Raw genomic sequence first — 24,653 nt, forward strand, 5'->3', positions numbered from 1 at the left:
GGTGTCCTGTACTACAACCCCGAGCTCATTCTCCAATAACGACAAAGTTGAGGACAAACACTTTCTATGTCATTGCAGGGAGGGCTGAAGCCACTGGTGGTTACTGAGATCTGACTTCATGATAAGAGACCTACCCATGATTAGAAGACATCGCCTAGTTGGTCTTAAAATGGAATCAGCCCATATGGTGCCAATGGGAATTAAGGCTCTGCATGGTCCCAGAGCAAACACAATACTTGTCGTTTGGATGCTCTTAATCTCAGAGTCAATGAGGGAAATAAGGCTTTCTGATGCCTAGCCACACATTCCCCAGTGATTATAGTACCAAATACTCGTGATTCAAAGTGACTGGTTATCAGATACTAGAATCACCTTCTCAATCATTAAAGGATTTAAAGGTCTGCTTGAGGGTTCCATGTTATTGACATTAATGAGTTTTAAAGCCATTTATACACATTTCTGAAGCTGTATCTACAGAGGTTTTCGATAATGTTGGCCATCTATATCCTTGGAAGAAAAAACAAATTTACTTCTAGAAAGTCCAACCTGGATATAGATATATTTCCTTAGTCTGTGTCCTGTTTACTTTGCTTACAGAATCTCTCTCTGAATATCCTGGACAACTTTCAGAAACTCTATGCGAACAGGCATACTTACAGTGCTTACTTCTTTCTTTCTAGCAGCCTAGACTTTGACATAAGAGTTGCAGTGGATTCTCAGTGTACGTACTGTTTTTAAGGGCTAGAAAAATCCAGAGCCCCTGTGTACTCACAAGATTTTGCCCTATAAATTATTACCTATAAAATTGTCTGGTGACAGAAATGAATAATTTCTGGGCTTCAGGCTTAAGCTTGAATCTCTAGGAAAATGCACATAGTCTGATCGAAACTTTCTCATTACTGTTATCATTCATTTTGACCTTCATGGGAATGAAGATTCTGAAAGATCTCGGTGCAGGGTGGAGAAGAGAGCTGTTTATTGGGTTGCTAGGGGTGATAATGAGGAAATATTCTCTGAAGGCAAAAATGTATAAATCCTGATTTTGTTTAATTCCATAGTTGGGCACGGCCTTGCCCTCAGGATGAAACTAGGAGGAGCTTCCAAACCTTGAGTATTTTTTCTGCAGATAGGAATGGATGTCACAGAATCTAAGAGCAGCTCAGCTCTCATTTCTGGAGGCCCCCATCTGTAGGCAGGCCCCAGTGAATGTCAACGTGGGCAAACCAATATGGCTTCTGTTCAAAGGTCTTAGGCATTTGTTTCTCTCACACACGCTTCATGGCTAACTTTCTTGCTGCTGGTTACAGATTTGACTTTTGAGGTTAGTGATGCAAACACTCCCACACAGAGCTTTTTTTTTTTTTTTTTCTTGTGAAGTCTTTATCTGGATTTTCTATCAGGGTAAGAATTGTTTAATACAATGAGTTGGAAAGTAAACCCTCATCTTTTATTTTTTGGAGAAGCTTACGAAGGATAGGTATTTTTTCTGTAAACATTTGGTAAATGCACCAGCAAAGCCACTGGACCTGGACTTTTTCTTCTGTAGTTTTTTTTTGAGGACCGTGTGTGTAGAGAAGAAGAAAAGAGTTTGGCAGTTGTCTGATGACCGCTAGGCAATGACTGATTGCCTCGTGGTAGTGTGGGGGCAGAGGGCTTCTTTTTAGGATGATGAAAATATTCTTAAATTAGATTGTGGTGATGGTTGCACAACTGTGTGAATATACTAAAAACATTGAATTGTTCATTGTAAGCGAGTGTTGTAAAGTTGAAAACAACTTGACTAAGTTGTTTAAAAGGTAGGTATGGATTCTGTTCATCATCTCAACTGTTTCTCTTTTCTATACTATTAATTTCTGCTTTCTTTCTTTATTTTCAATTTCTCTGGTTCTGCTCTCCTTTTCCTAGCTTATTAAGTTGCCTCCGTCTGGCTCCTTGGGGCTTACTGACCAAAGAATGTTGCAGGACTGAAGCTCACAGACCTTAAAGATTATGGCCTCAAGGATTAAACTTTATTGCCAGTTTGGTCCTGGAACCAGCAGTTAGTGTCTTTCAGACCCAGGGGATGAGACTGTTTTTATGTCTTACCAATTCAAGGAGGCAAAATTCCCAGGCAGCAATTAGCAGAGATTTTCTCAGCCTCCTCCCTTCCCTGTTTTTTTGTTGTTATTGTTGTTTGTTTGTTTGTTTGTTTTTTCAAAGTCAGAGGGAGTTCCACCCAATTTCCTCCTCAATTCCTATTGCCACTTTATATAAAATAATTTTAGGTACCATTACCTCAGATCAGCCAATCTGCCGTATGCTGTTGCCTGCTTCCTGCCCCAGAAGCAAGCCGGGATCTTTGCGCTGTGTGCTACCAATCACCTTGCTTTTCTGGACCATGTATCGGGTCCACGTAGGTGTTTTTCATGGTTTGAACCTGCTTATGTTATTTTACTTACTTATTTATACTGTGCTGGTCATTGTTCTTGTTTGAAGTGGGGGATGGACCTATAAAGCATGTACTTAATGAACTAATCTTGATGCCCCCTTAGGGTGGTTATTGTTTAAATACAATCTTCAAATTGTCTTAAGAATAACTTCAGGCCGACTGAAATAAACCCTTTCTTTGTCTTAAACTTAGAGCGGTGTTGTCCAATAGAAATAAATGCAAACCACCTGTAAACTTTTAAATTTTCTAATAGCAACACTAAAAATACAAAATGAAACAGGTATGTTTTATTTAACCCAAAACAGAGCTTCCTCACCTTACGATGCGGTTACAACCTGATAAACACATCGAAGTTGAAAACATCACAAGTTGAAAATTCATTTAATATAACTAACCTACACAGCATCGTAACTCAGGGACACCTGGATGGCTCAGTCAGTTAAGTGGCTGCCCTTGCCTAGGGCTATGATCCCCCGGTCCTGGGACTGAGTCCTTCATCACGCTCCTTGCTTTGCCTGCTGCTTCCCCTGCTTGTGCTCTCTGTCTCCCTGTCACTCTCTCTCTGACAAATAAATTAAAAAAAAAAAAGAACATCGTAACTCAGCCTAGCCTGCCTCAGATGCTCAGAACACTTACATTAGGGGCGCCTGGGTGGCTCAGTGGGTTAAAACCTCTGCCTCTGCCCAGGGTCCTGGGATCGCGCCCCACATTGGGCTCTGTGCTCAGCAGGGAGCCTGCTTTACCCACCCCCCTGCCTGCTTCTCTGCCTACTTGTGATCTCTGTCTGTCAAATAAATAAAATCTTAAAAAAAAAATAAAGAAAGAAAGAACTCCCCAGGCAGTCTTCATATAAAAAAGAACACTTACATTAGCCTACGGTTGGACAGAGTCCGCTGACACAAAGCCTAATTTATAATAAAGTGACCATCTCCTGTAAATTATCGAATACTGTCCTGAAAGTGAAAAACAGCCTGGGTGTACGGGTGTTGAATGGTTGTCAGTGTATCAGTTGTTTGCTCTCCTGACCGGGGGGCTGACTGGGAGCTGCGGCGGCTGACCATGACGGACGATCCACACTACAAATCGCCAGCTTGGGAAAAGATCAAGACTGGAAATGCGAAGCGCGGTTTCTATTGAAAGTGTACCATTTTTGCGCCGTCCTAAAATCGAAGACGGTAAGTTGACCCATCGTAGGTCAGAGACTGTCTATATATCTAGCACACTCTCATTTCAAAATAAAATTAATATAGAAATCATTAATAAAACATTTTCATTCTTTTTTCATCCTAAGTCTTGGAAATCTGGCGTGTATTTTGTACTCACAGCACATCTCAATTCAGAGTAGCCACATTTCAAATGCTCGATAGCCATGTGTGGCTACTGGCTTCCATATTGGATGGTAGAGATTTATAGGACGCATAAAAGGACAGTAAATTTAATCAGCACCGCTACCACTTTGTTTTTGTTTTTTTTTATATTTTTCTTCCAAGAATCTCATTAAGTAATTAAAACACACAAAGCAAAATCTAGATGGCCTCAAAAGTTGTGTGATCTTCTACGATACTTGTCATCAATAATGCTACTTTATTTGGAGAACTCCCCCTATTTTCTCTTTTTGAATTGAAGGAAGAGAACAAAAAGCCTTCTGTGTACAAACTTACAGTACAAACAAGGTCATTTATGCTCTCAATCTTGGAGAACTGGTTTCTGAAACATCAAAGTTTTTGTTTTTCTGAGTTACATGAAATGACAATATATGTAAGGTTGGAAATGGTCATCACATGAATTACCTATTTGTTCATTAAGGGGCTAAACTTCATGTAATGCCAAACAGCACTTGAGGGTGCTTGAAAGGATTGGAAAGAAGTTAGAAGTATAAAATATGATGGAGTTGTATGGGTTAATATGGAATTTTTTTCAGTTGAGATTAATTGTCAATCCCCTCTGGGCAAAGATACTTGGTTTTATGAGTGTAGTAGCAGTGACTTTTTTAAAAAAATATTTTATTTATTTATTTGACAGAGAAAGATCACAAGTTGGCAGAGAAGCAGGCAGAGAGAGAGAGGAGGAAGCAGGCTCTCTGCTGAGCAGAGAGCGTAATGCGGGGCTTGATCCCAGTACCCTGAGATCATGACCTGAGCCCAAGACAGAGGCTTAACCCGCTGAGCCACCCAGACACCCCAGCAATGACTATTGATAGGCTGTTTGCAGTCTGATGTCCCAAGTATCTCAGATCTGTTTAATACTGTCCCAAGTATTTAGATCTGTTTAAATGCAAGAACTCCTTGCCTCAGGGTGAAGATTAACAACTCTTGCTACTACCAGCGAAAATAATCCTTTTAAAATATATTGTTACATTATTAAATCGTTTTTTTCCTAAAGCATGGGACCACCTTCTCTCAAGATCTCTAAATAAATCACATTACTTTATCAAACTGCTTATTGACACAGCTTAGAAACACTAATAGTCCATCGACCTCCTGATCTTATGGCCAATCTTCAGACACGCTAATCTGTCACATCTTTTGAAACCCCTTCCTTCACGGGTAGGAGTTTTTCCTGGGAATTCCCAATCATGTCATATTTAATGAAAACAATACCAGTAATCACATTGGTACATAGCCCCTTCCTCTTGGGAATCTCCAAATGGTTTCCAGATTGGTGGGGGTCAGTTTTCAAAAGCTGCCAGTAAAGGGGATTAGCTTTCTATCAAGGTTGGGGGAGGAAGGCTGGCAAGGAGATTGAATCATTACGCATATCATTCAGTCCATCTGGACTGTTTCATTTCCATTCGGACCCCATGTTCCAATAAGCTGAAACACACCTATTTGGCAAGGATTCCTCTTACCCTGGCCGGGGAACCATCATCCTGTCATCACAGGTTCCAGGAATTTAGAAATTGACAGGTTCCAGGAATTTAGAAATTGTTTCTGACATGGTGGGAAGCATTTTCATGTCCCAGCAGCAGGAACGCATCATCTCCTCTGTAAGTGGAGCCGCCGCACCACCAGCCCTTTCTATCTAGTTATCGAGGCTTTGTCCCCCCCAGCAGTGCTCATCACCACATAGAAGGACACGTATCTGTCAATGTCCTGTCTGTACCCACTAACATGCAACCTCTGTGAAATCCCCAGCATTGCCTGGTTTTGTTTGCAGGTGTGTTTATGGTGCCAGGCACTTAGTAGGAGCTCCTTTGATAGTCAGTCAAATTTGCTCTTTTGAACGAATGTACGTGCAAAAACCCCACCTCTTTTCAAAGAGTTCGATGGAGTCAGAAGCTTAGGTTAACAGCATAGCGCGGTGGATTATAGGCTGTCAGATTGTGAGAGAGCTGTGCAGCTCTCTGATTTCAGGTTTCTCAGGGATGAAATGGGGTAGTAATATGTACCTTACAGCTTGGTTGAGGTGTAGATGATGGAAAATACTCTTAACTTTAAGCATGGGGCGGGGCTTGCAGTGAGCACTCAAGAAAGGGGCCATTGGGGGGAAAAATGCATTAGTGTTGTAGGTTACTTCCTCACATGGAAGGTGGGCAGATCTCAGAGTCCTAACTTCAGCCATAGAGGCTTAAGCCTCAGGGCTAAGTTCTATTCCTTCAAGGACGGGGGACCAAGACTTGGGCTTGGTTACGGATCCCAGGGGGCTCCAGGGCTGCAGGAACGTGCTGAGGGGTCTTCCAGCAAATCTTAACTCAGTCTTTAAGGATACCTAGTTCTACACACAGGGGCTGCAAGCCTGCTTCATATCCCAGCCCAGAGGGTGCAGTGTCTGAGAAGGGGAGGGGGCTCGTGGTACCCCACAGTAGGGAAATACTTGATTCAGCCCCCAGTGACTGGGGGTTATCATAGTTGCCTGCTGAATAGTGTTTTTGTTTTTGCCTTTTTTTTTTTTTTTTTCTTATTTGGGTAAGGAGGGAAGGAGGGGCAAGTAGGTAGGAGTTTCAAGCCTACACCCCTGATTACCAGCTTCTTTCCAGCCCTCCTGCGGTAAGAGCAGAGTGAGAGCAACAGCTGACTCACCCAGACCAAGCCCTCACCTTCTGGGGAAAAAGGAGCATTCTTGCCTCTCCTCCAGAGGCCCGCCTTGAAGGATGCATACCTCTGAAAGCAAGTGAGTGGGAAGTACATAATCTTACTTGCTTCTCAAAGCCCAGAAAATATATGTTACCCATCACTTTAAAGAAGTGGCACCGCAAAAATGCAATACTACTCGGACAGGCATTCCTGACGCCTCCAGGAGTGGGTAGGAAGCACTTCAAATGAGTTAATGATATAATGGAACAAAGGAGACAAAGATAGGAGAAGCCCTATTGAAGTTGTTTGCCCTTTTACACATCTGAGATACGGTTATCGCTCAGACATTTTTTTCTGATTAAGAAAAGGGAGGTAAAAAATGCCAGAGACACAACACGCAGATAAAGAATTCTATTTAAAGCCCCTGTGTGCACGCATAGGTGTGCTTGCACACGAGTGTAGTATGCCCATGTATATATACATCCACTGCCTTTGCAAGGCTCTCATGGTCTCACCTCCCCTCTCTAAACTCCCACCACGAACCTACACACTCTGCCCATTCCAGCTCCCAGCACAGCTGACCCTCCACGCAGGAACGCTAGGAACGCCCTCCCTGCCCTTCCCTGCTCCCCCTGTTTTCCCACCTGCCCAAATCACCTTCCACTCACCTGGGCTCTGATCCCAGCGCCTGGAGAATTGTTCCCTCCAGATGTTCTGCTTTCTCTAAACAGCTGCGGCATGTGATGCTATCCCATTGTTTATAATCGGAAGTTTGTTCTTGTCATGCAAGAGAGGAATCAATAATCTCTTCACCCTGCTGCCCTCACCGCTCCCACCCTAACGAGGTCGGGGCAGCTGCGTGTGGTTCTTGCACGGAAGGGTCATAAATCCTCTCACCCCTTTTCCTCGAATGGAAAGTCCCTGACATGCCTCCCTAGGACAGGGATGTGGCCTGACACCGAAGCATTTCCGCACTTCCGCGGGGCTCCCTGTAACCCCCGTGGTCAGATGGTTCTGTCCGATTTGGAGTTTCTTTCTTCCTTCTCTCTTTTTTAAAGTATTTTTATTTATTTTTGTGAGAGAAAGAGAGAGAGGGAGGGAGAGAGAACGAGCAGGGGGAGAGGCAGAGGGAGAAGCAGCCGCCCCAAAGAGCACGAAGCCTAATGTGGGACTCGATCCCAGGACTCTGGGATCATGACCTAAACGAAAGGCAGACACTTAACCCATGGTGCCACCCAGGCGCCGGCGATTCGGGGTTCCTTAAGCAGGGGTCAGGGCCCCAGAGGGCAGACTGGAGTCCATCTGAGGGGAACGGAATGGGGACATTGAGGTAGGAGGGGTGGATGATACTTGATACCTTTCAGTAGGTTGATGGAAGGCACCAAGTTCATAAAATACAATTATAACTGTATTGGCATGGAATGGATGACACTGTATTCAGAAAACATGCTTATTCGTGGATATCGAAATAGATCACACGACTTTAAAAAGTAATGGTTGTTTTGGAAGAGTGTGTGTGTGTGGGTGTGTGTGTGTGTGTGTGTGTGTTTATGCACGTGCACACTTGCAATTGATTCCAAAATTATCTGCGGGATAATCAGCCCTCCTTCTGTGGCTTATGCTGCTTTAAAGCCCCTCTTGGATCCCATTCAGTCAAAACACCCTTTGAGCACCTACTCTGTGCCAAGTAATGTTCTCTGGAAGTGAATCGGTTTCTACCATCCGGGAGGTTGCAGCCTTCCAGGAAGCAGGAGAAGCAAGGGCCGAGGGAAGCACCATGTGCGGTGCCGGGGGTGGAGATGGGGGCTGATAGCTCCAATTTAGATGAATAAGATGATTACAACATTGACGTGAATGGTAATTATAGAAAAATTCATCTCTCCTGGAATATAAACAATTTCCTGTAACTATTTTATTGAGAAATCTAATCTCATGAGGATTTATTTATTTTTTTGGTCCCTTTTCTAATTTGTTTTTCTGGGGTGTGTGTGTGTGTGTGTGTGTGTGTGTGTTTAACTGCCATTGGAATTATCATGGACAGAGCCTGCTGGGAGAAACTTGGTATTGCCTGAGTCCCATGTCACTTTTCCTCTTCCCCAAACCCTGTCAGGGCCAACACCCTTGCACAGCCCCCCTACCCACCCATGCACACCTTATCGCGTGCACGCATGCACACACACACACACACACACACACATGCACACACACACACGTATGCGTGCACACCCTTTGTGTTGGGAGGTCCTAAAATGCCATGACCTGCCTGACCAGGCACCTTCCATCCCATAACACGACTGTGAGAAGAAGGGACACGGGAGGCTGTTTCTTGGACAGAAGACATTCTATGGTGGAGAGCAGCCTCCTGGGGGTTCTGGGATCTATTCTCATTCCCATTCCTATCTTTTCATCAAAACTGGCTATGAGCTTAATAATCTTTATGACTCACTTGCAAAGGTACATAGGAAGTCAGTTTTTGGTTTTGTTTTGCTTTGTTTTGTTTTGTTTTTTAATTTCCTTTTTCTAAAGGTTAACATTAAAGCAGGGAGGAGCCGAACATTATTCTTCTGGGCCCAGTGGGACTGTGTGTCTCTTCTTCTCTATAGCTCTCTGTGATGTATTTATCCAATGTTTCCATGATGGCCTTTCTCAACTACATGGGGAAGTTGATCCGGAAGTGATTCCAGGTACCCTCCTCATCTGGCAGGATTTCCTCCCACCACCCTGCCTCTGGCTCTCCAGCCATTCTCCCTGCTAACAATGCTTGGTGTCTCCCCACCTCCCAGTTTGACTCACCTCTGTCCCCTTACCTACAAGAGGGAGCCCTTTCTGTCAAGCCTCCGCCAGCTGCATTGCGTCCTACCCCTTTTTGAAAGCATTGCTGAAATTCCATCTCCTGTAGCCTGCCCTCATCACCTAAGCCAGGAATGCTCCCTCCTCAACCTGGAAAGGGCTCACTGCCTTCCTGGAGTGTTGATCTCACTCATGTATTTAACAAATATTTGTTAAACACCTAGAATGCCCTAAAGAAACATTGCACTGTGGGGGAAAAAACGAGAATGAACACGGAGAACAAGCTTTTTGTCCTGTGATTGGTCCCTAGACTGGTTGTGGGTTCTTTGTAGGGAGGACTGGGTCTAACAGTCCCTCGTAGCCCCTGGAACATAGTAAGAATTCAATGGAAAGTACTGAACTGATTAATGAAGTCGCTCATTCTTTCATGCAATGCCATACAGATTTTGAATCAACACTGTAGAATGTGGAAAGAAGAGAAATACATTCCATTCTTATTAAAAACATAGAGTGATTGTTTTCTGTATCCAATGCAAAATTCCGGTTTTATCAAACACGTCTCAGAGAAACACCCCAGCCCCCAAAGCAGACAGCAGTTGTAAACATCTCTTCCCGCTGAGGGGCTGCCAAATTCCAGGGCCCGATCTGTGAAATACCAGTTCTCTGCTCCCTTCCGTGGGATGGAAGCTAAGCCCCAAGGGTATTTGTGTGTTTAGACCCTCTGCGTGATGCCTAGTGCAGGACCAGGAGTTAGCCGAACCCACAAACCACCAGCAAAGAGGATGGAAAAAGACAGGACCCAGCGGAAGGGAACATAATTGCTCGATGGTCCAGAATCTGGATCTTAGAAGCCAAATTATGGTTAGCCACATGACTTCTTTATTGACCTTCTTCTCTGGCGCACAGAAAACACACTTCTGGGCACACTGTGTCTTTCGCTTTTTCTAACCAGTCTCCTCCTTCCCACCGATGCTGTTTATACCAAAAGATGGTAAATGACACGCATTCTGGCATTTTTCTATGACTTAAGACACAGTCAAGACTCTTGATGGTGTAAAAGAAAAACAAATGATGTCGTCGTTGATTTCCGTCCTGATTACTAGACGACATTAAAGGAATGCTGAGGTTTTGTTTGTAAAACTACACTGATGATTACGCAGCCAGTGAGACCTACATTTCTACCTTATGTTATTCAGTGCAGGCTCAATTAAACTTCCCAGCCCTCATATAATCTTCTTAAATCTTTGTGGTTTATTTGACAATCTGGTGAACTTCTATCACATCCTGAGGTTGGACGTGCATTGTAAGGCACCGGGGAACAATGAGTTCTGTTCTCAGGTGAAGGAGGCGATGTGGGATAGGTTTTCCATCTTAAATTAGCATAGATCAGAGGCATGGGGGGCGGGGTCCATGACATCAGGTGACCCAGGTGAGGGGCAGGAGCCACCCGTGAATCACATGACAGTGGGGGAGGAAATGCTGAGACTATTAATGCATGGACTGGAGAAGAGTGGGGTCACCTTTCTGTAGCACCGAGCTGGGCGAGCCAGTGTGTTTCTGGGGAAACTTCTGTTTGCATGGCTAAAAAAAGATGGTCTTGATATGTCTACTTTTATACTGTTTGGTGAACAGTTATCAGAGCTCTGCTCACCGATCAGACATTTGATCCACTAAAGCACAGTTTTGGGGCCGGTCAAGTCCATGGGCATCAGGGTGGGGAGCAAAAGAACTTGTCAGTCAGTTCTCCTGTAGTGTGCATTATTTCTCCTCTTGATTTCAGCAGAACTTGTATTATGGCCCGAATGTGCCCCACCCCCACATTTGTAGTTGCAGCCCTAATTCCCAATGTGATGGTATTCGGAGGTAGGGCCCTTAGGAGGTAATCTGATTCAGGAGGGTCATGAGGGTGGGGCCCCCAAGATGGGATTAGTGCCCTTGTAAGAGGAGGAGCCCAGAGCTTGCCCTCTCTCTACCATGTGAGGGTGCAGTGATGAGGCAATCATTTATAAGCCAGGAAGAGAGCTCTCACCAGATGCTAAATCTCCTAGAAAGGTGATCTTAGACTTCCCAGCTTCCAGAACTATGAGAAATAAATGTCTATGGTTTAAGCTGTATTTGTATTTGTTGAACAGGTAACTACTCATACTCTACACATACCACCCTCTCTTTTCCATTCTTACTTAATATTTCTAATATTTAATTAGCATCTTTTAGTGTACAGTTGACCCTTGAACAACATGGTCAAACTGTATGAGTCCACCGGTATGAGGGTTTTTTCTGATAAATACAGTACAGTACTGTAAGTATATTTTCTCTTCTTTAAGATTTTCTTAATAAAACTTTCCCCTCTGGCTTGCTTTGTTTTAAGAATAGAGTATACAATACAGATAGCATACGAAATATGTGTTAACTAACTGTTTATGATCTTGGTAAGGCTTCCAGTCAACAGGAGGCTGTTCGTATTAAGTTTTGGGGGAGCCAAAAGTTATGCTCTTCAACCACACAGGACAGGCGGCGTCCCTAAGCTTTACATTGTGCAGAGGTCGGCTGTGTTCTCCTTTTATCCTTCCCCACTCCACTGCCCACCTTTTCCATTTTTATATCATCGCCTGAATAAATCCTCCTACACATATGTCAAGATTCAGCAGAGGTGCCCCCTCCTCCATGAAGCCTTCTCTGCTCTCCTGTCCTTCACAGAAGGTTCTATGCACTCCCAGTGGTGGCTTCTACCAAGGCCTCTATTCCTTTCCTTTGTTCTTTGTACTCAGTCCCTCACTAGACTGAGTTCCTCACTGAAGGCAAGAGTGTGTGCTGAGCTCAAGGAGTTGAACTTGGAATAGAGCGGTAGGCATCAAACCTCTTTGTTGGGTGAAATGTTTTTCAGTGAAATTTTGACTAGATATTCTAACTTGTGGTTGTCAAGTAATGTCTGTTTGCAGGAACGTGTTGGGGAGCACAGGCTGGCAAACATGAGGTTGCAGCCTGGAATTTACTGCAGATTTTCAAATCAGAACAGAGCCTCGGATGTTGCTGGCATCATTGAAGACAAAGTCAATGAAGTGACAGAGGGGTTTGGAATAAAACTGGGTTATGGAAGTTTAGAATTCAGGGTGCCTGGATGGCTCAGTTGGTGGGGCAGCTGCCTTCAGCTCAGGCCTTGATCCCAGAGTCCCAGGATTGAGTCCCTTATCGGGCTCCCAGCTCGGCGGGAAGTCTGCATCTACCTTTGACCTTCTCCCCTCTCGTGCTCTCTCTTTCTCTCTCTCTCAAATAAATAAATAAAATCTTAAAAAAAGAAGAATTTTAGAATTCAGTATCTCAGAAGGAGATGAAGTTCAGTATGGAAAGTCAGAGACTGTAGAATTCTTGTTCATTTGAACACCAACTCTGTGATGGGTTGAAGTGTGTCCTCCCAAAAGATGTTGACGTTCTAATTCCCAGCACCTGTGATTGTGACCTTATTTGGAAATAGGGTCTTTGCAGATGATCAAGTTAAGGTGAGGTCATTAGGGTGGGTTCTAATCCAATATGACTGGGGTCCTTATAAAAAGGCAGAATTCAAACAGAGAAACGGATAGACACCGAGGAAAGGTGATATGAGAAGCCAGGAGAAGGCCATCAACAAACCAATGAATGCCCAAGGCTGCCAGAAAACTAGGAGAACAGTGTAGAACAGATTTTCCCCTCCCAGCCCTGGGAGGAAACCCACCCTGCCAATACAGGGTCTCAGCCTTCTCACCTCCAGAACTGTGAGAGAATACATTTCTGTTGCATCAGCTACCCCGCTGTGGTGCTTTGGTCCTGACAATGGTGGGGAACTTGTACTAACTGCTCCACGTAAACTCTAAATTACCTGAAGACAGGGACTTGCGGGCCTTCATCCCCAAATCTCTAGCAGCTGGCATACCCACGAAATGTTTGCAGAAATCTCGAGCTGCCTTCTCAAACCGAGCTTTCTTTGGACTTTCAGTTGGAGGGTAGGAGCTAAAAAGGATAGAAAAATGAGAGGCTGGAATTGGTATGCATCGGAATTTTGCCCAAGCTTTTACTGTCCCCACTCACCACCACCCCCGCCCCCACGGCACTCCTAAACCACAATGTCTCCTTCCCTGTATGCATAGAGGAAAGACTCCCAGATGCCAGGAGCCGGGGCCTTGGTCTTTAAAGTCATCTGCTAAGAGGCATAAGTAAGAACATGATGTCTTCACCCCATGTCCCGTCCCCTCCCTACCCTGGGGTTTAGCTACCCCACAATTTCCTAGGGAACTCTTGTTTCTTATTATTTAAAGGTTAGTTTGAAATTCATTTCTGATGAGAAAAGTAAGAAAACTCTGGAAAGCTGGGCTTGGGTAAGTGTTTTACCCTAAGTTCGCTTTTAATTCCAGAATCTTTGAAAACTATAAAACTTGGTGAGGGATTTATGTGGTTCCCTGACCAATACAGATATTTGTAATAATAATAATAATAGAGAAAAATAGCACAACCTCGGATTTTTTTTTTCCCTTTGCTCAGCTGAAAATTAAACCAGACAGGCAATTGCCATAATATATAATATGTGTCCACAGCATTTATGGCACATTACATATTACATGGTTATTATTCTGCATTTTCATCCAATCATCTTATTAGCTCTGGTTTTTTTATGTGGTGAATGACTCCAAGCTGAAAGTCAAGCGAGGAAGTCACTGGGGGAGAAAGGAAACACAGACTCAGTAAAGCAGGACCCATTAAAATGCGACCACCACCACAGCAGACCTCAGTCGGGGTGTTGACAATGAACTCTGGAAAAATACTAAGGTCCTACGGTGAGAAGGACCATCTGTGATACCATCTTTACTGCGTAACTGAGCCTGTGGTTCATTCTACTATCAAACCACAATTATGCCTCCCTCCTCTTTCTCAAGCACCACAGTTAGATAGCTTTTTGAATGCTTTTGTAATGTTCTCTGCACTTAACGGAAAAAAAGAAATCAAAAGAGGAGAGTGCCGTGTTAAAATAGAGTTCACGATATCTTTAAATATATTTTTCAGACCCTGGAGAATGCCATTGTATATATATTCTGACGTACTATTAAAAGAAAATAAAACCGCCTCATGAAATTCTAAAAATAAACTTGGACCCATTTTTATAGCTCATTCAACTGATTTTCTAAGATATGAGTCATTTGTTGCTTTTGGTGTTTGATGTCATTTGCCCGGAGCTGCATTGAATCCTATTTTGGTGCTATGAGCAAAGATATGATGGATTATAATAAATCAGGCTGCTGTTCACAATGTTTTTTTCTAATAGTGTTCTATCTGTTCTTTTCCATTTCTAAATTCCCTAACTTCCTCTGTCTTTTCTTCTGGAGCGAAAGTTTTGTTTTCTTTTATTTCTTTCTCATTTGTTCCAATGTGGCCGCCTCTTCCTTGGAGTTAATGTAAACCATCACCCTTATGAAGTCCAGAGTTTCCATCCTAAAGATAATAAAATGTTGCTTAGTCAAGCAGCTCTGAGGGTAAAATTCAACTTCTTACATCATAAAGAGTAGGGTTTGTAGAAAAAGGCTTTTTTTTTCCCCCCAACATAGGAAAAAATGACCATGTGAAACATATGAAAACTGAAGGGGCTAAATCCCCCTTATTAGCACAGTAACTGAGATGTAAGTTGTCGTTGGTTATAGTTACATGCTCGACCACAAATTCTGACTTTGCGATCTAAACAGTACAAGGCCTGTGTTAGGACCAATTATATTTGGACCCAATGAAGAGTGGTAAATGAGAAAGCAATATGTTGGAACATGTGGCCTCTTTTTATTGTTTTTATTTTTTTTTCCAACTTTATTCTATGCCGTTTTTTTTAAATTAATTTTTTATTTTTTATAAACATATATTTTTATCCCCAGGGGTACAGGTCTGTGAATCACCAGGTTTACACACTTCACAGCACTCACCAAAGCACATACCCTCCCCAATGTCCATAATCCCACCCCCTTCTCCCAAACCCCCTCCCCCCAGCAACCCTCAGTGTGGCCTCTTTTTAAATCAAGATTTTATTTATTTATTTGAAAGAGAGAGGGAAAGCATGAGTGAGAGACAAAAAAGCAAGGGGAGCAGCAGGCCCCGGGAGAGGTAGAAGCAGACTCTCCATTGAACAAGGAGCCCAATGTAGGGCTTCATCCCAAGACCTTGGGATCATGACCTGAGCCAAAAGCAGACGCTTAACCGACTGAGCTACCCAGGAGCCCCCAAATATGTAATTTCTTGTCTATAATCCCTAAGTGTGGCGAGCTAGTTAAAATCAGGATGTAGGACCATTTATTTCTGCTCTGTAGCTTAACATCTAGTTCACAAGGAGGCTTCAAAAGTCGAACTGAATCAAAGTGAAGGAGTAAGCCCTTGATCAAAATCAAATATGTAATTGCCTGTTGGGATCGACTTCTCCCTTCCACGTGCTTCCTTTGAATTTCAGAAATGATCTGAGGGCAGGACCTGGCCTCCGTGAAGAAGGATTATGAAAACGTGGGCACAGAGTCAATGGATAGTGAGGAAAAGAGCAGGGAGTCGTAGGGGTTCCTGGCATCTGCAACATTCAGTCTTTCTCTGCAATTTTATAGCTATCATTCAACTGTTCCCCTAATCCTCTACAAATACAATCAATGTCTCAAGTGGAAACAAAAACAGACAAAAACCAAAAAAAAAAAAAAAAAAACCACCCAAAAAACAAAAACAAAAAAACTGGAGCATGTGTTAGCTGATTACTTATCCTTCATCCAACATATTGTAATATTCTGAAGGTAGAGATCATTGTTCCTTACATCTGGATAGGGCTCAACCCGAGTGCTCTGCAGACATGTTTGCTGCATTGGAAACATAAAAGAAACAATTAAAAGTAATTACTGGAGGCTCACTCTTCATTTTACAGTTCTGGGATGTGGCAAATAGTCATAGATCCCTGGCCACATTCTCAGCCACCCAAGCCTGTGTTTCAAGGAAGCATGCTCCTGAAACTTCTGAGAAGTCCTTGTAATCTTTGGGTAACTTGATCCAGAACCAAGGCACTTGACCCCAGTCCTTAGTCTTCTTATCACTTACTGTAAATGTTGATGAAATTACTGACTCTGTTCCCTTAGCAAACGGACCTTGTCTCTATACACTGGGTAATGGGGAGGTAAGAAAGCCAGCTAGGCTGCTATGATCAGAACAGCTAATGCAGTCAACCGGAATGGATCTTAGAGAGTCACATTTCGTTGTTGTCATTGCTCTTGATTTTTTCTTTTTCTTTTCTTTTCTTTTTTTTTTTTTTTTTTTTTTTTTTCCCAGAAACAGAAATGCATTCCTGGGTCTAAAGCAGTGTATGGCTGAAGGCCATCAACTGTATCTCCCAATCATCTCCTCCATAGTGCAACGCCTTATGTTGGAATCTCATGACCTGTATTTTTTCCCCTCACAGGGCAGCCAAGACTCTGTACTCTGGATCAGTAAGGAGTTCCTGGCTGTGCTTAGACACCCTGGTAATTGTGTAGGGGGCAGTAGAATTCAAACAGGTGGTGTCACATGGGGTCCAAATCTGGACAGAGTCAGAATCAAAGGGACTCCATGCTATGATCCTTCTTGAACACTCTCGCTGTGGGCTATTTGGATATATTTGGGTGATCATAGAACCCCCTAAAGACCAGTTGAATGGGAAGAGGAAGGAATTCAGAGATAGCCAGATCTGCTAAATCTTCTGGCTCCCACATTTAACTTCGTGATCTTGAGTAAGTTACTTAAAGAGTTTGAACAGTAGTTTTCTTGCTTGCAAATGAGAAAGGATGCTTGTTTTATAAATTGTTATTTCAAATTAAATGGCATTATGCAAAAAAAGTTTGTATTTTAATTCATGGCATGTAGCAAACATGAAGTAAAAGCCCTTCTTCCCCTTCTCTTCCCACTTCTCTTCCTACCCTCCTTATTCCTCTTATTTTTATTTTATCTCTATGACTGGGTTAAGTGTGGAAGGCTATACGCATCCTACATACAACCAGATGTGAGTCAGGATGCTAGGCCTCCTCCTGGCTGTGTGTGTGTGTGTGTGTGTGTGTGTGTGTGTGTGTGTGCACGCTCACGTGCAAACAAGTATAAGAGCAGGGAGAGGGTTTGGGTGGAGAGAGAAGATGACAGACTTTTTAAGGCTATAGCAGAGGGTCTTAATTCCTCACTTATCCCCTTCAATCCCCAACCCACCACCAGCCAATACCCCTGGAGCACAAAACTGATGGCATCTTCGGTATGGTTGCTATCTCTCTGCAGGCTCTGAGAGAGAGAGGCAGCATCTTGCTAATGAATGGCTCTGCATCCTCATGAAGACCGCTGTCAAGGTCATGGGCTTCAGAGGGTTGATAGCCTCCAGTCATGCCTCACTTCACCCCAGTCCCCTTCTGAGGAAAATAGGGCCACATGGGGGCCATACCCGGTGGGCTTCCTGAGACCCACACGGTACAAGGTCTTTCCATGGGCCATTTCATTGTTCCAAACAAGAGTCAAAGAATGGTCAAGAGGGGCTCCCTAGGAATTAATGATGTAGAACAGTATCTTGGGCAAACCAATTGTAAGCAGATCACCAAACATACAGTGCGAGAAAGAGGTGGACAAACATAAAGCGAGGAGAAGATGGCAGGCATCCCTCCATTCATCCATTTATTTAGTTCCGATTATTTATTCAGTACCTTATTATGTGCCAGAGACTGAACTAAATGCTGAGGCTATAATGGTTAAAAAAAAAAAAAATCAGATGTAATTTCTCTCCTCGTGTTGTAGAGTCTGGCACAGGATCTTATAGCCTACATAATTCATGGCTGTGCAACAAATTATCCCCAAATCTAGCAGCTTAAACCACTAATTTATTATGCTCATGGTTCTGCAGCTTAGGAATTTAAATGGGGTACAGGGTTCCATGATGTCTGAGACTTAGCTGAGCATACTCAGTCGTTGAACATGACTTAATAACCAGGGGCTGAAATTATTTGGAGACGTCTTCACTCACTTGGCTGGCAGTTCTTGCTTAGCTGTCATCTGAGAACTCTTGCCTGGGACACTTACATGTTCCCCTCCAGTATGACAGTCTTAGGGCAGTTGGACTCCTCCCATGGTAACTGGCTTTTTCCCCAGAGTAAATGTCTTGACAGAAACACACAAAAGCTTCAGGTCCTTTTTTGATCCCGCTTTGGAAACCATGGACCATCACTTCTACCCCATTCCCTTAGCTCCTCAGGACAGCCTGGATCCTGGGGAAGGAGAATTAGGCTCTTCCAACCTCTGCCCCCAACCTCTTGGGGAAAGACTACAAGGTGAAAACATGTGGGATGGGAGATGCAGGGGTGACCATCTTTTGAAAATATAGTGTCCCTCAAACACAGTAAAATGAGGGTTATGGTGGAGCAGGATAGGTTCACATAGATGGAATCCTAATCTTTTTTTTTTTTAGATTTTATTTATTTGTCAGAGAGAGAGAGCGAGCACGGGCAGAGTGGCAGGCAGAGCCAGAGGGAGAAGCAGGCTCCCTGCGGAGCAAGGAGCCCGATGTTGGACTCGATCCCAGGATGCTGGGATCATGACCTGAGCCGAAGGCAGCTGCTTAACCAACTGAGCCACCCAGGTGTCCCGATGGGATCCTAATCTTGACTGGCACGGTCAACCAATAACTTTTCAAAGGATGGGCCCACCAAGTTGAAATTGAGGATCCATGGGAACTGGCCAAACAAAGACAGTGTTAGTCAGTTCAGGCTGCTGAAAAAAACACTTAGTATTGGGAGGCTTAAGTAAGAAACATTCATTTCTCACAGTACTGGGGCTGGAGGTCCAAGATTAGGGCACCACCACAGTTAGGCTTCAGTGTGAACCCTCATCCCAGTTCACCTTCTCATAATCTCCCCTGATAGAGAGAGAGGTTTGGCGCTCCTCCTTATCTTACAAGGACACTAATTTCATCATGGATGTCCTGCCCTCGTAAATTAAGCATCTTCCAAAGAACCCTATCTCCTCATACCACCCTTTGATGGGGGGTTACAGTTTCAACATAAGAATTTGGCAGGGCCGTCACAAGCGTGAGGTCCAGGTCCATAACAAAGCGTATATGAGGATCAGTATTTTAAGCAAATAGAACAACATGGGAAAAGGCTCAGCATCTGGTGAAGACCTAGGCCATTACAGAACTGAAATGATTTCCATATGGCTGCCTTATTAGGTGTGAATGTGGTGCCTCATGAGGGAGGGAGGGATGGAGCTGGCGGAGGGAAGCTAGCGTGTGCCTAGGTCGTGTTCCTGCAGGATAAAAAAAGAAATGAAGCTGGAGAGGTCAGCAAGGACCAGAAGGTCCTGGTGAAGGTCCTGGTGAGACATCCTTGGGAATTTGAAAACAGTCAATGAGAGGCGGAAAGAAGTATGATTTGTATATAGAAGGACCACTATAAGCAACGTAAAAATGAGAACAGAATGCAGGCAGCCTTTAATCTTCTAGTATCCAAACTCTGGAAAAGAGTTTGCCCATTTGGAAGAAAGCATATGGAGCTTTTTGTCATCTTTCTTACAATCAGCTATTGTAAATGTCATTGTTTTTTTAAATTTTAAATTTTTTAATATTTTATTCATAACAAAGGGGAAAAGTAGAAGACAAAACAGAATTAATAATAATTATTTTTATTTTTAAAACTTGAAAGGAAAGTGCTGTTCACTGTTTCAGAGAAGCTTACATGAGACCCATGGATTCAGACATTACCCCTCCCCCCAACCCCATCAACATACAGCATTTTCATCACATATTTAAGACTTTCCTGATTCCTATCAAAATCTGTAGTGCACCTAAAAGATCAGCCTAATGCCTAATGTGAAGCATCATTTATTGCTAGTACAATTTTTCATAAATTTGGGGAAAATCTCTGAGAGGAAATGAAAATTCCCCAGTCACCATTTTCCTCTCTAGAAAGAATAGAACTTTCCTCAGGAAGGGAAGATGCTGAGCAGGAAATGCACCATTATTAAGACACCTTATGATACTGTGGACAACGTGGCAAGTAGCTATTTATGTGAAACCATTCATTTCCTGCAGTGTGGTTCCCAAGTGTTTGCCTTCTTGGAACAATGACGGGAAATTTCCTAACACAAGAAGGGCTATGACGACATCTCCCCTTACACGTTGCTCTTAACTCTACTCTTGGAAAACGTCCCATTGTCCTCCACACATTAGATGAATCTAAAATAGGCAAAGAAGTCTAGACGGTGGAAACCATATATGAGATCTACGTGTTTCCTCCACAATTGAGTATTGTAAAGTGAAAGTCACTCAATAACCTCTAGTCTAATGGAAGAAAAATTAGGGAAATACACAAAGGTAATAAATATATGTGTCAAGTAACAAGGCTTTGGATATTTTCCTAGCTAATTACCAGCTACTTGCAGTCTTTTTAAGAAGTAGGTGGAGCAAAAATCATACATAAATGAAAAAAATTTCTTTCATTTGTTTATCACGTTCAAAATCAGCTGATTTATAATATGTCCCCAACCTTCAAGACTCTACTGTCTGATCACATTTTTATTATATCCAGCAAATACTCACCGGGCTCAAGTCTGCATAGGACTTTGCCAATCTATGTGATGCCACTCCAGTCTTTTTTGTTGTTTACTGCGTCACCAAACAACAGACGTGCTATACCTTTTATTCGGACCGACTTTGGGCAAACTTACTACTGAGTTTTCTTTCTCCTTGTTTTTCATTTTGTTCTTTCCCACATTTGCTTTGGATACTCTAGGTCATTTGGATGTTCAAGGGAATTTTAAAATCAGCTTTCATTTGTATAAAAAAAAAAGTCCTCTGGGATTTCGACTGGGATTATATTGATTCTGCAGAGCAGTTTGGAGAAAATCGCTATCTTACTGTTGAGTCCTCTGATTTACAAAGCCTCTATCTCCATTTATTTCATTACTTTTAATTTCTCTCAGCATGGCTTCCTAATTTTCAGGCTACTTCCTTTGACAGACGTGTCTTTAAGTATTGGGAGTTTTTATGCTATTGTAAATGTCATTTTTTTTAAAATTTTTTAAATCAAGTCAATATTTTATTCATAACAAAGGGGAAAAGTAGAAGACAAAACAGAATTGACAATCCTGACATAGATCACTGGGAATATGAACATTTCTTATATGATAATTGCAAATCTTGACACAGATCTTTGGGAATATGAAAATTTCTTGGTTCTTTAAATTTTCAATTGTTCATTGTTAGTTCATAGAAATACAATTGTTTTTGTCTATTGATCTTGTATCCTAAGATTTAGTTCAACTAACTCATTGATTCTAGTAACTTTCCTGTAGACTTTACTGAATTTTCTATATAGACACTCATGTTGCCTGCAAAGAAAGTTTTTATTCCTTTTTAAAATGAAGTCTTTTATTTCTTTTTCTTGCCTTATTACACTGCTTAGAACCTCCAGTGTAAGTTGTGAGAGCAAACATTATTGTCTTTTTCTTCACATTGAGGAAAGCAGTCGGTCTTTTACCATTAAGTTTTATGTTAGTTGTAGGTTAGTAGATGTCCTTTATTGGGTTGAGGAAGTTCCCTTCTATTCTTTCTTTTTTTTTAAGATTTTATTTATTTATTTGACAGAGAGAGATCACAAGTAGGCAGAGAGGCAGGCAGACAAAGAGGAAAGGAAGCAGGGTCCCTGCTAAGCAGAGAGCCTGATGCAGCGCTCTATCCCAGGACCCTGGGATCATGACCTGAACCGAAGGCCCGGGCTTTAACCCACTGAGACACCCAGGCACCCCGAGTTCCCTTCTATTCTTAATTTGCAAAGAGGTTTTACCAGGAACAGATGTTGGATTTGTCAAACTTTCTACCTCTGTAGAGATGATTATGTGGTTTTTCTTTTTTAGGTTGGTGAATTACATTGGTAGTATTTAAAATGCTAAGTGAACTTAGCATTTTGTTTTTATTTTTTGTTAGATTTGGTTTGTTAAATGCTTTTCAAAGAATTCTTACATTTAAGTTTATGGGAAGTATTGATCCATAGTTTTTTTTGTCTTGTAATGTTTTTATCAAAGTAATTTCAGCTTCATGGAAGGAGTTAGGAAGTATTATCTCCTCTTTAATTTCTAGAAAACTTTGTGTACAATTAATATTATTTCTTTTGCAGCTGCTTGGTAGAATTCACCAATGAAGCTATCTTGGTCCAGAATGTTCTTTGTAATTACAAATTTAAGTTCTTTTATCATGTAGGGACATCCAGGTCTATATTTTTTCTTTTTCTGAAAAGATGTATTCATTTACTTACTTATTTATTTACTTACTTACTTATGGGGGAAGGGCAGAGGAAAAGAAGAGAGAGAATCTCCAGCAGACTCTCCTCTGAGCACAGAGCCCAGGGCAGCACTCAGTGTCACGACCCTGAGATCATGACCTGAGCCAAAAGCAAGAGCTGGACGCTTAACCTACTGAGCCACCCAGGTGTCCCAGGTGTCGCTATTTCTTCTTTTCCTATTGACTTATCATATTGTATTAGTGTTGGGTGTAAGCATAGTGATTATATACATATATAATATACGATAGAGTATTACAATCTATTGTGTCGTACATATAATATCATATATATTATACCTGAATTATATTGTAATATAAATGCTAAATGACTTCCACAGTAAATTTAGTTAGCATCTATCACCACACAGTCATAATTTTTTGTGTGTGATGAGAACTTCCAAGATATACTCTCTTAGCAACTTTCCAACATATGCTAGCATTAACCAGAGTCACCAGACTGTACATTACATCCCAGGACTTATTTTAAGTTTGTACCTTATGACCACTTTCACCCATTTCTCCATGTGCTCTTCCCCATGCCTCACGAACCATGTGGTTTTTCAGTACCACTTGTGAGAATGGGAGTTGTTCCTCTAATCACTCTGGGTGGCTCATTCTCTAGCTTCTGATGGTTTTGTCACACTCACGGGATTATTACTCAGCGACTGTTGTGGAGAACCTTCTGCAGATGTCCGGGTTTCCCGCTGTGTGTAGCTCTCCTGTCCTCAGCATTCGGTCCTGCGACTTTGTCTGTCTTGATCTCCTGAGACTCTCAGCTCCATCGAGTCAGAATCTAGTAGGCTCCCCTTAAGCTCTCCCTCGTAGTGACACAGCCTGGAATGACAGTTCTCTCAGAGCCGCAAGATCTGGCGGTTATAGGACTGACTTTTTTTTGCTTCTCTTCAGTCGGGATCAGTGTCCTCTGTTACCTGATGTCCAGTGTTGTTGGTTTTTCTTTTCCTTTTCCTCAGACAGGAGAATAAATCCAGTCCCTGTCACTCCATTTTGACCCAAAGCTGAATTTTTCCTCCTGTTAAGCCATGGCTATAGTGGCTTTTTCTATCACTTTACCTGAACCTAATCCTAACAATCACAGAGTAGTATCAACAGTTCAATAGAGAATCCGTAAACTAGAAAATTCTGAAGAAATTATTCAGAAGGTAGCACAGAGAAAACAAGAAATAGAAAATAAAAACAGGAGCACCTGGGTGGCTCAGTGGTTTAAGCCTCTGCCTTGGGCTCAGGTCATGATCTCAGGGTCCTGGAACCGAGCCCAGCATTGGGCTCTGTGCTCAGCAGGGAGCCTGCTTCCCCCTCTCCCTCTGCCTGCCTCTCTGTCTACTTATGATCTCTCTCGATCTCTCTGTCAAATAAATAAATAAATAAATAAATATTTTAAAAATATAAAAAATAAAGACACATGGAGGTAGAATGAGGAACTATGAAATTCTTGTTACATGCCACTCTTTTCTCCCGGGATTGGTTTCCTTCCAACTAATATACCTCCTTTTTTTTTTTTTTTTAATTCTCTCAGTGATAGAAAAGTCCATGAGTTGTAAACTGTCAGACTTGATTTGTTTGAAATTGTCGTGAATTCACCTTACTCTTGAATAATAATTGAGCAAGTCTAACTTTCCAGGTTGACAACCATTTTCTCCCATTACTTGAAGGCATTGTGCTGCTGTTTTTTTGGTCTCTTGTAATGCTAATGAGAATTCTGCCTTTAGTTTAATCATTGTTCCTTTGTAGGTAAACCACCTTTTATTCTGATTGCTTTTAAATTTTTCTTTTGTTTTTAGTACCCCTGCTGCTTGCTACTGACCATGTGTCAGAATTTCCTTCCATTTAAAGACTGAACAATATTTCCTCACAGGTATGTACCCCCATTTTGTTGAAATTTTTAATGATTTTTAACAAAGATTCCTGCATTTTCATGTTGTACTGGCTCTGCAAATTATATAACTGGCCCTGTCTTTAGTCTATCACACAGGAGTGTTATTTGAAACACTGTAAGAGAATACAGTATAGGAGAAATTAATAGTGTATGCTTTACAAGATGGTTTTAATAGTCCAGGAGAAAAACACCCAGTTGGTTAAACCCTTCATGGAT

The sequence above is a fragment of the Mustela nivalis genome, assembly GCF_964662115.1.
Source record: "Mustela nivalis genome assembly, chromosome: 5".
NCBI classification, from domain to species: domain Eukaryota; kingdom Metazoa; phylum Chordata; class Mammalia; order Carnivora; family Mustelidae; genus Mustela; species Mustela nivalis.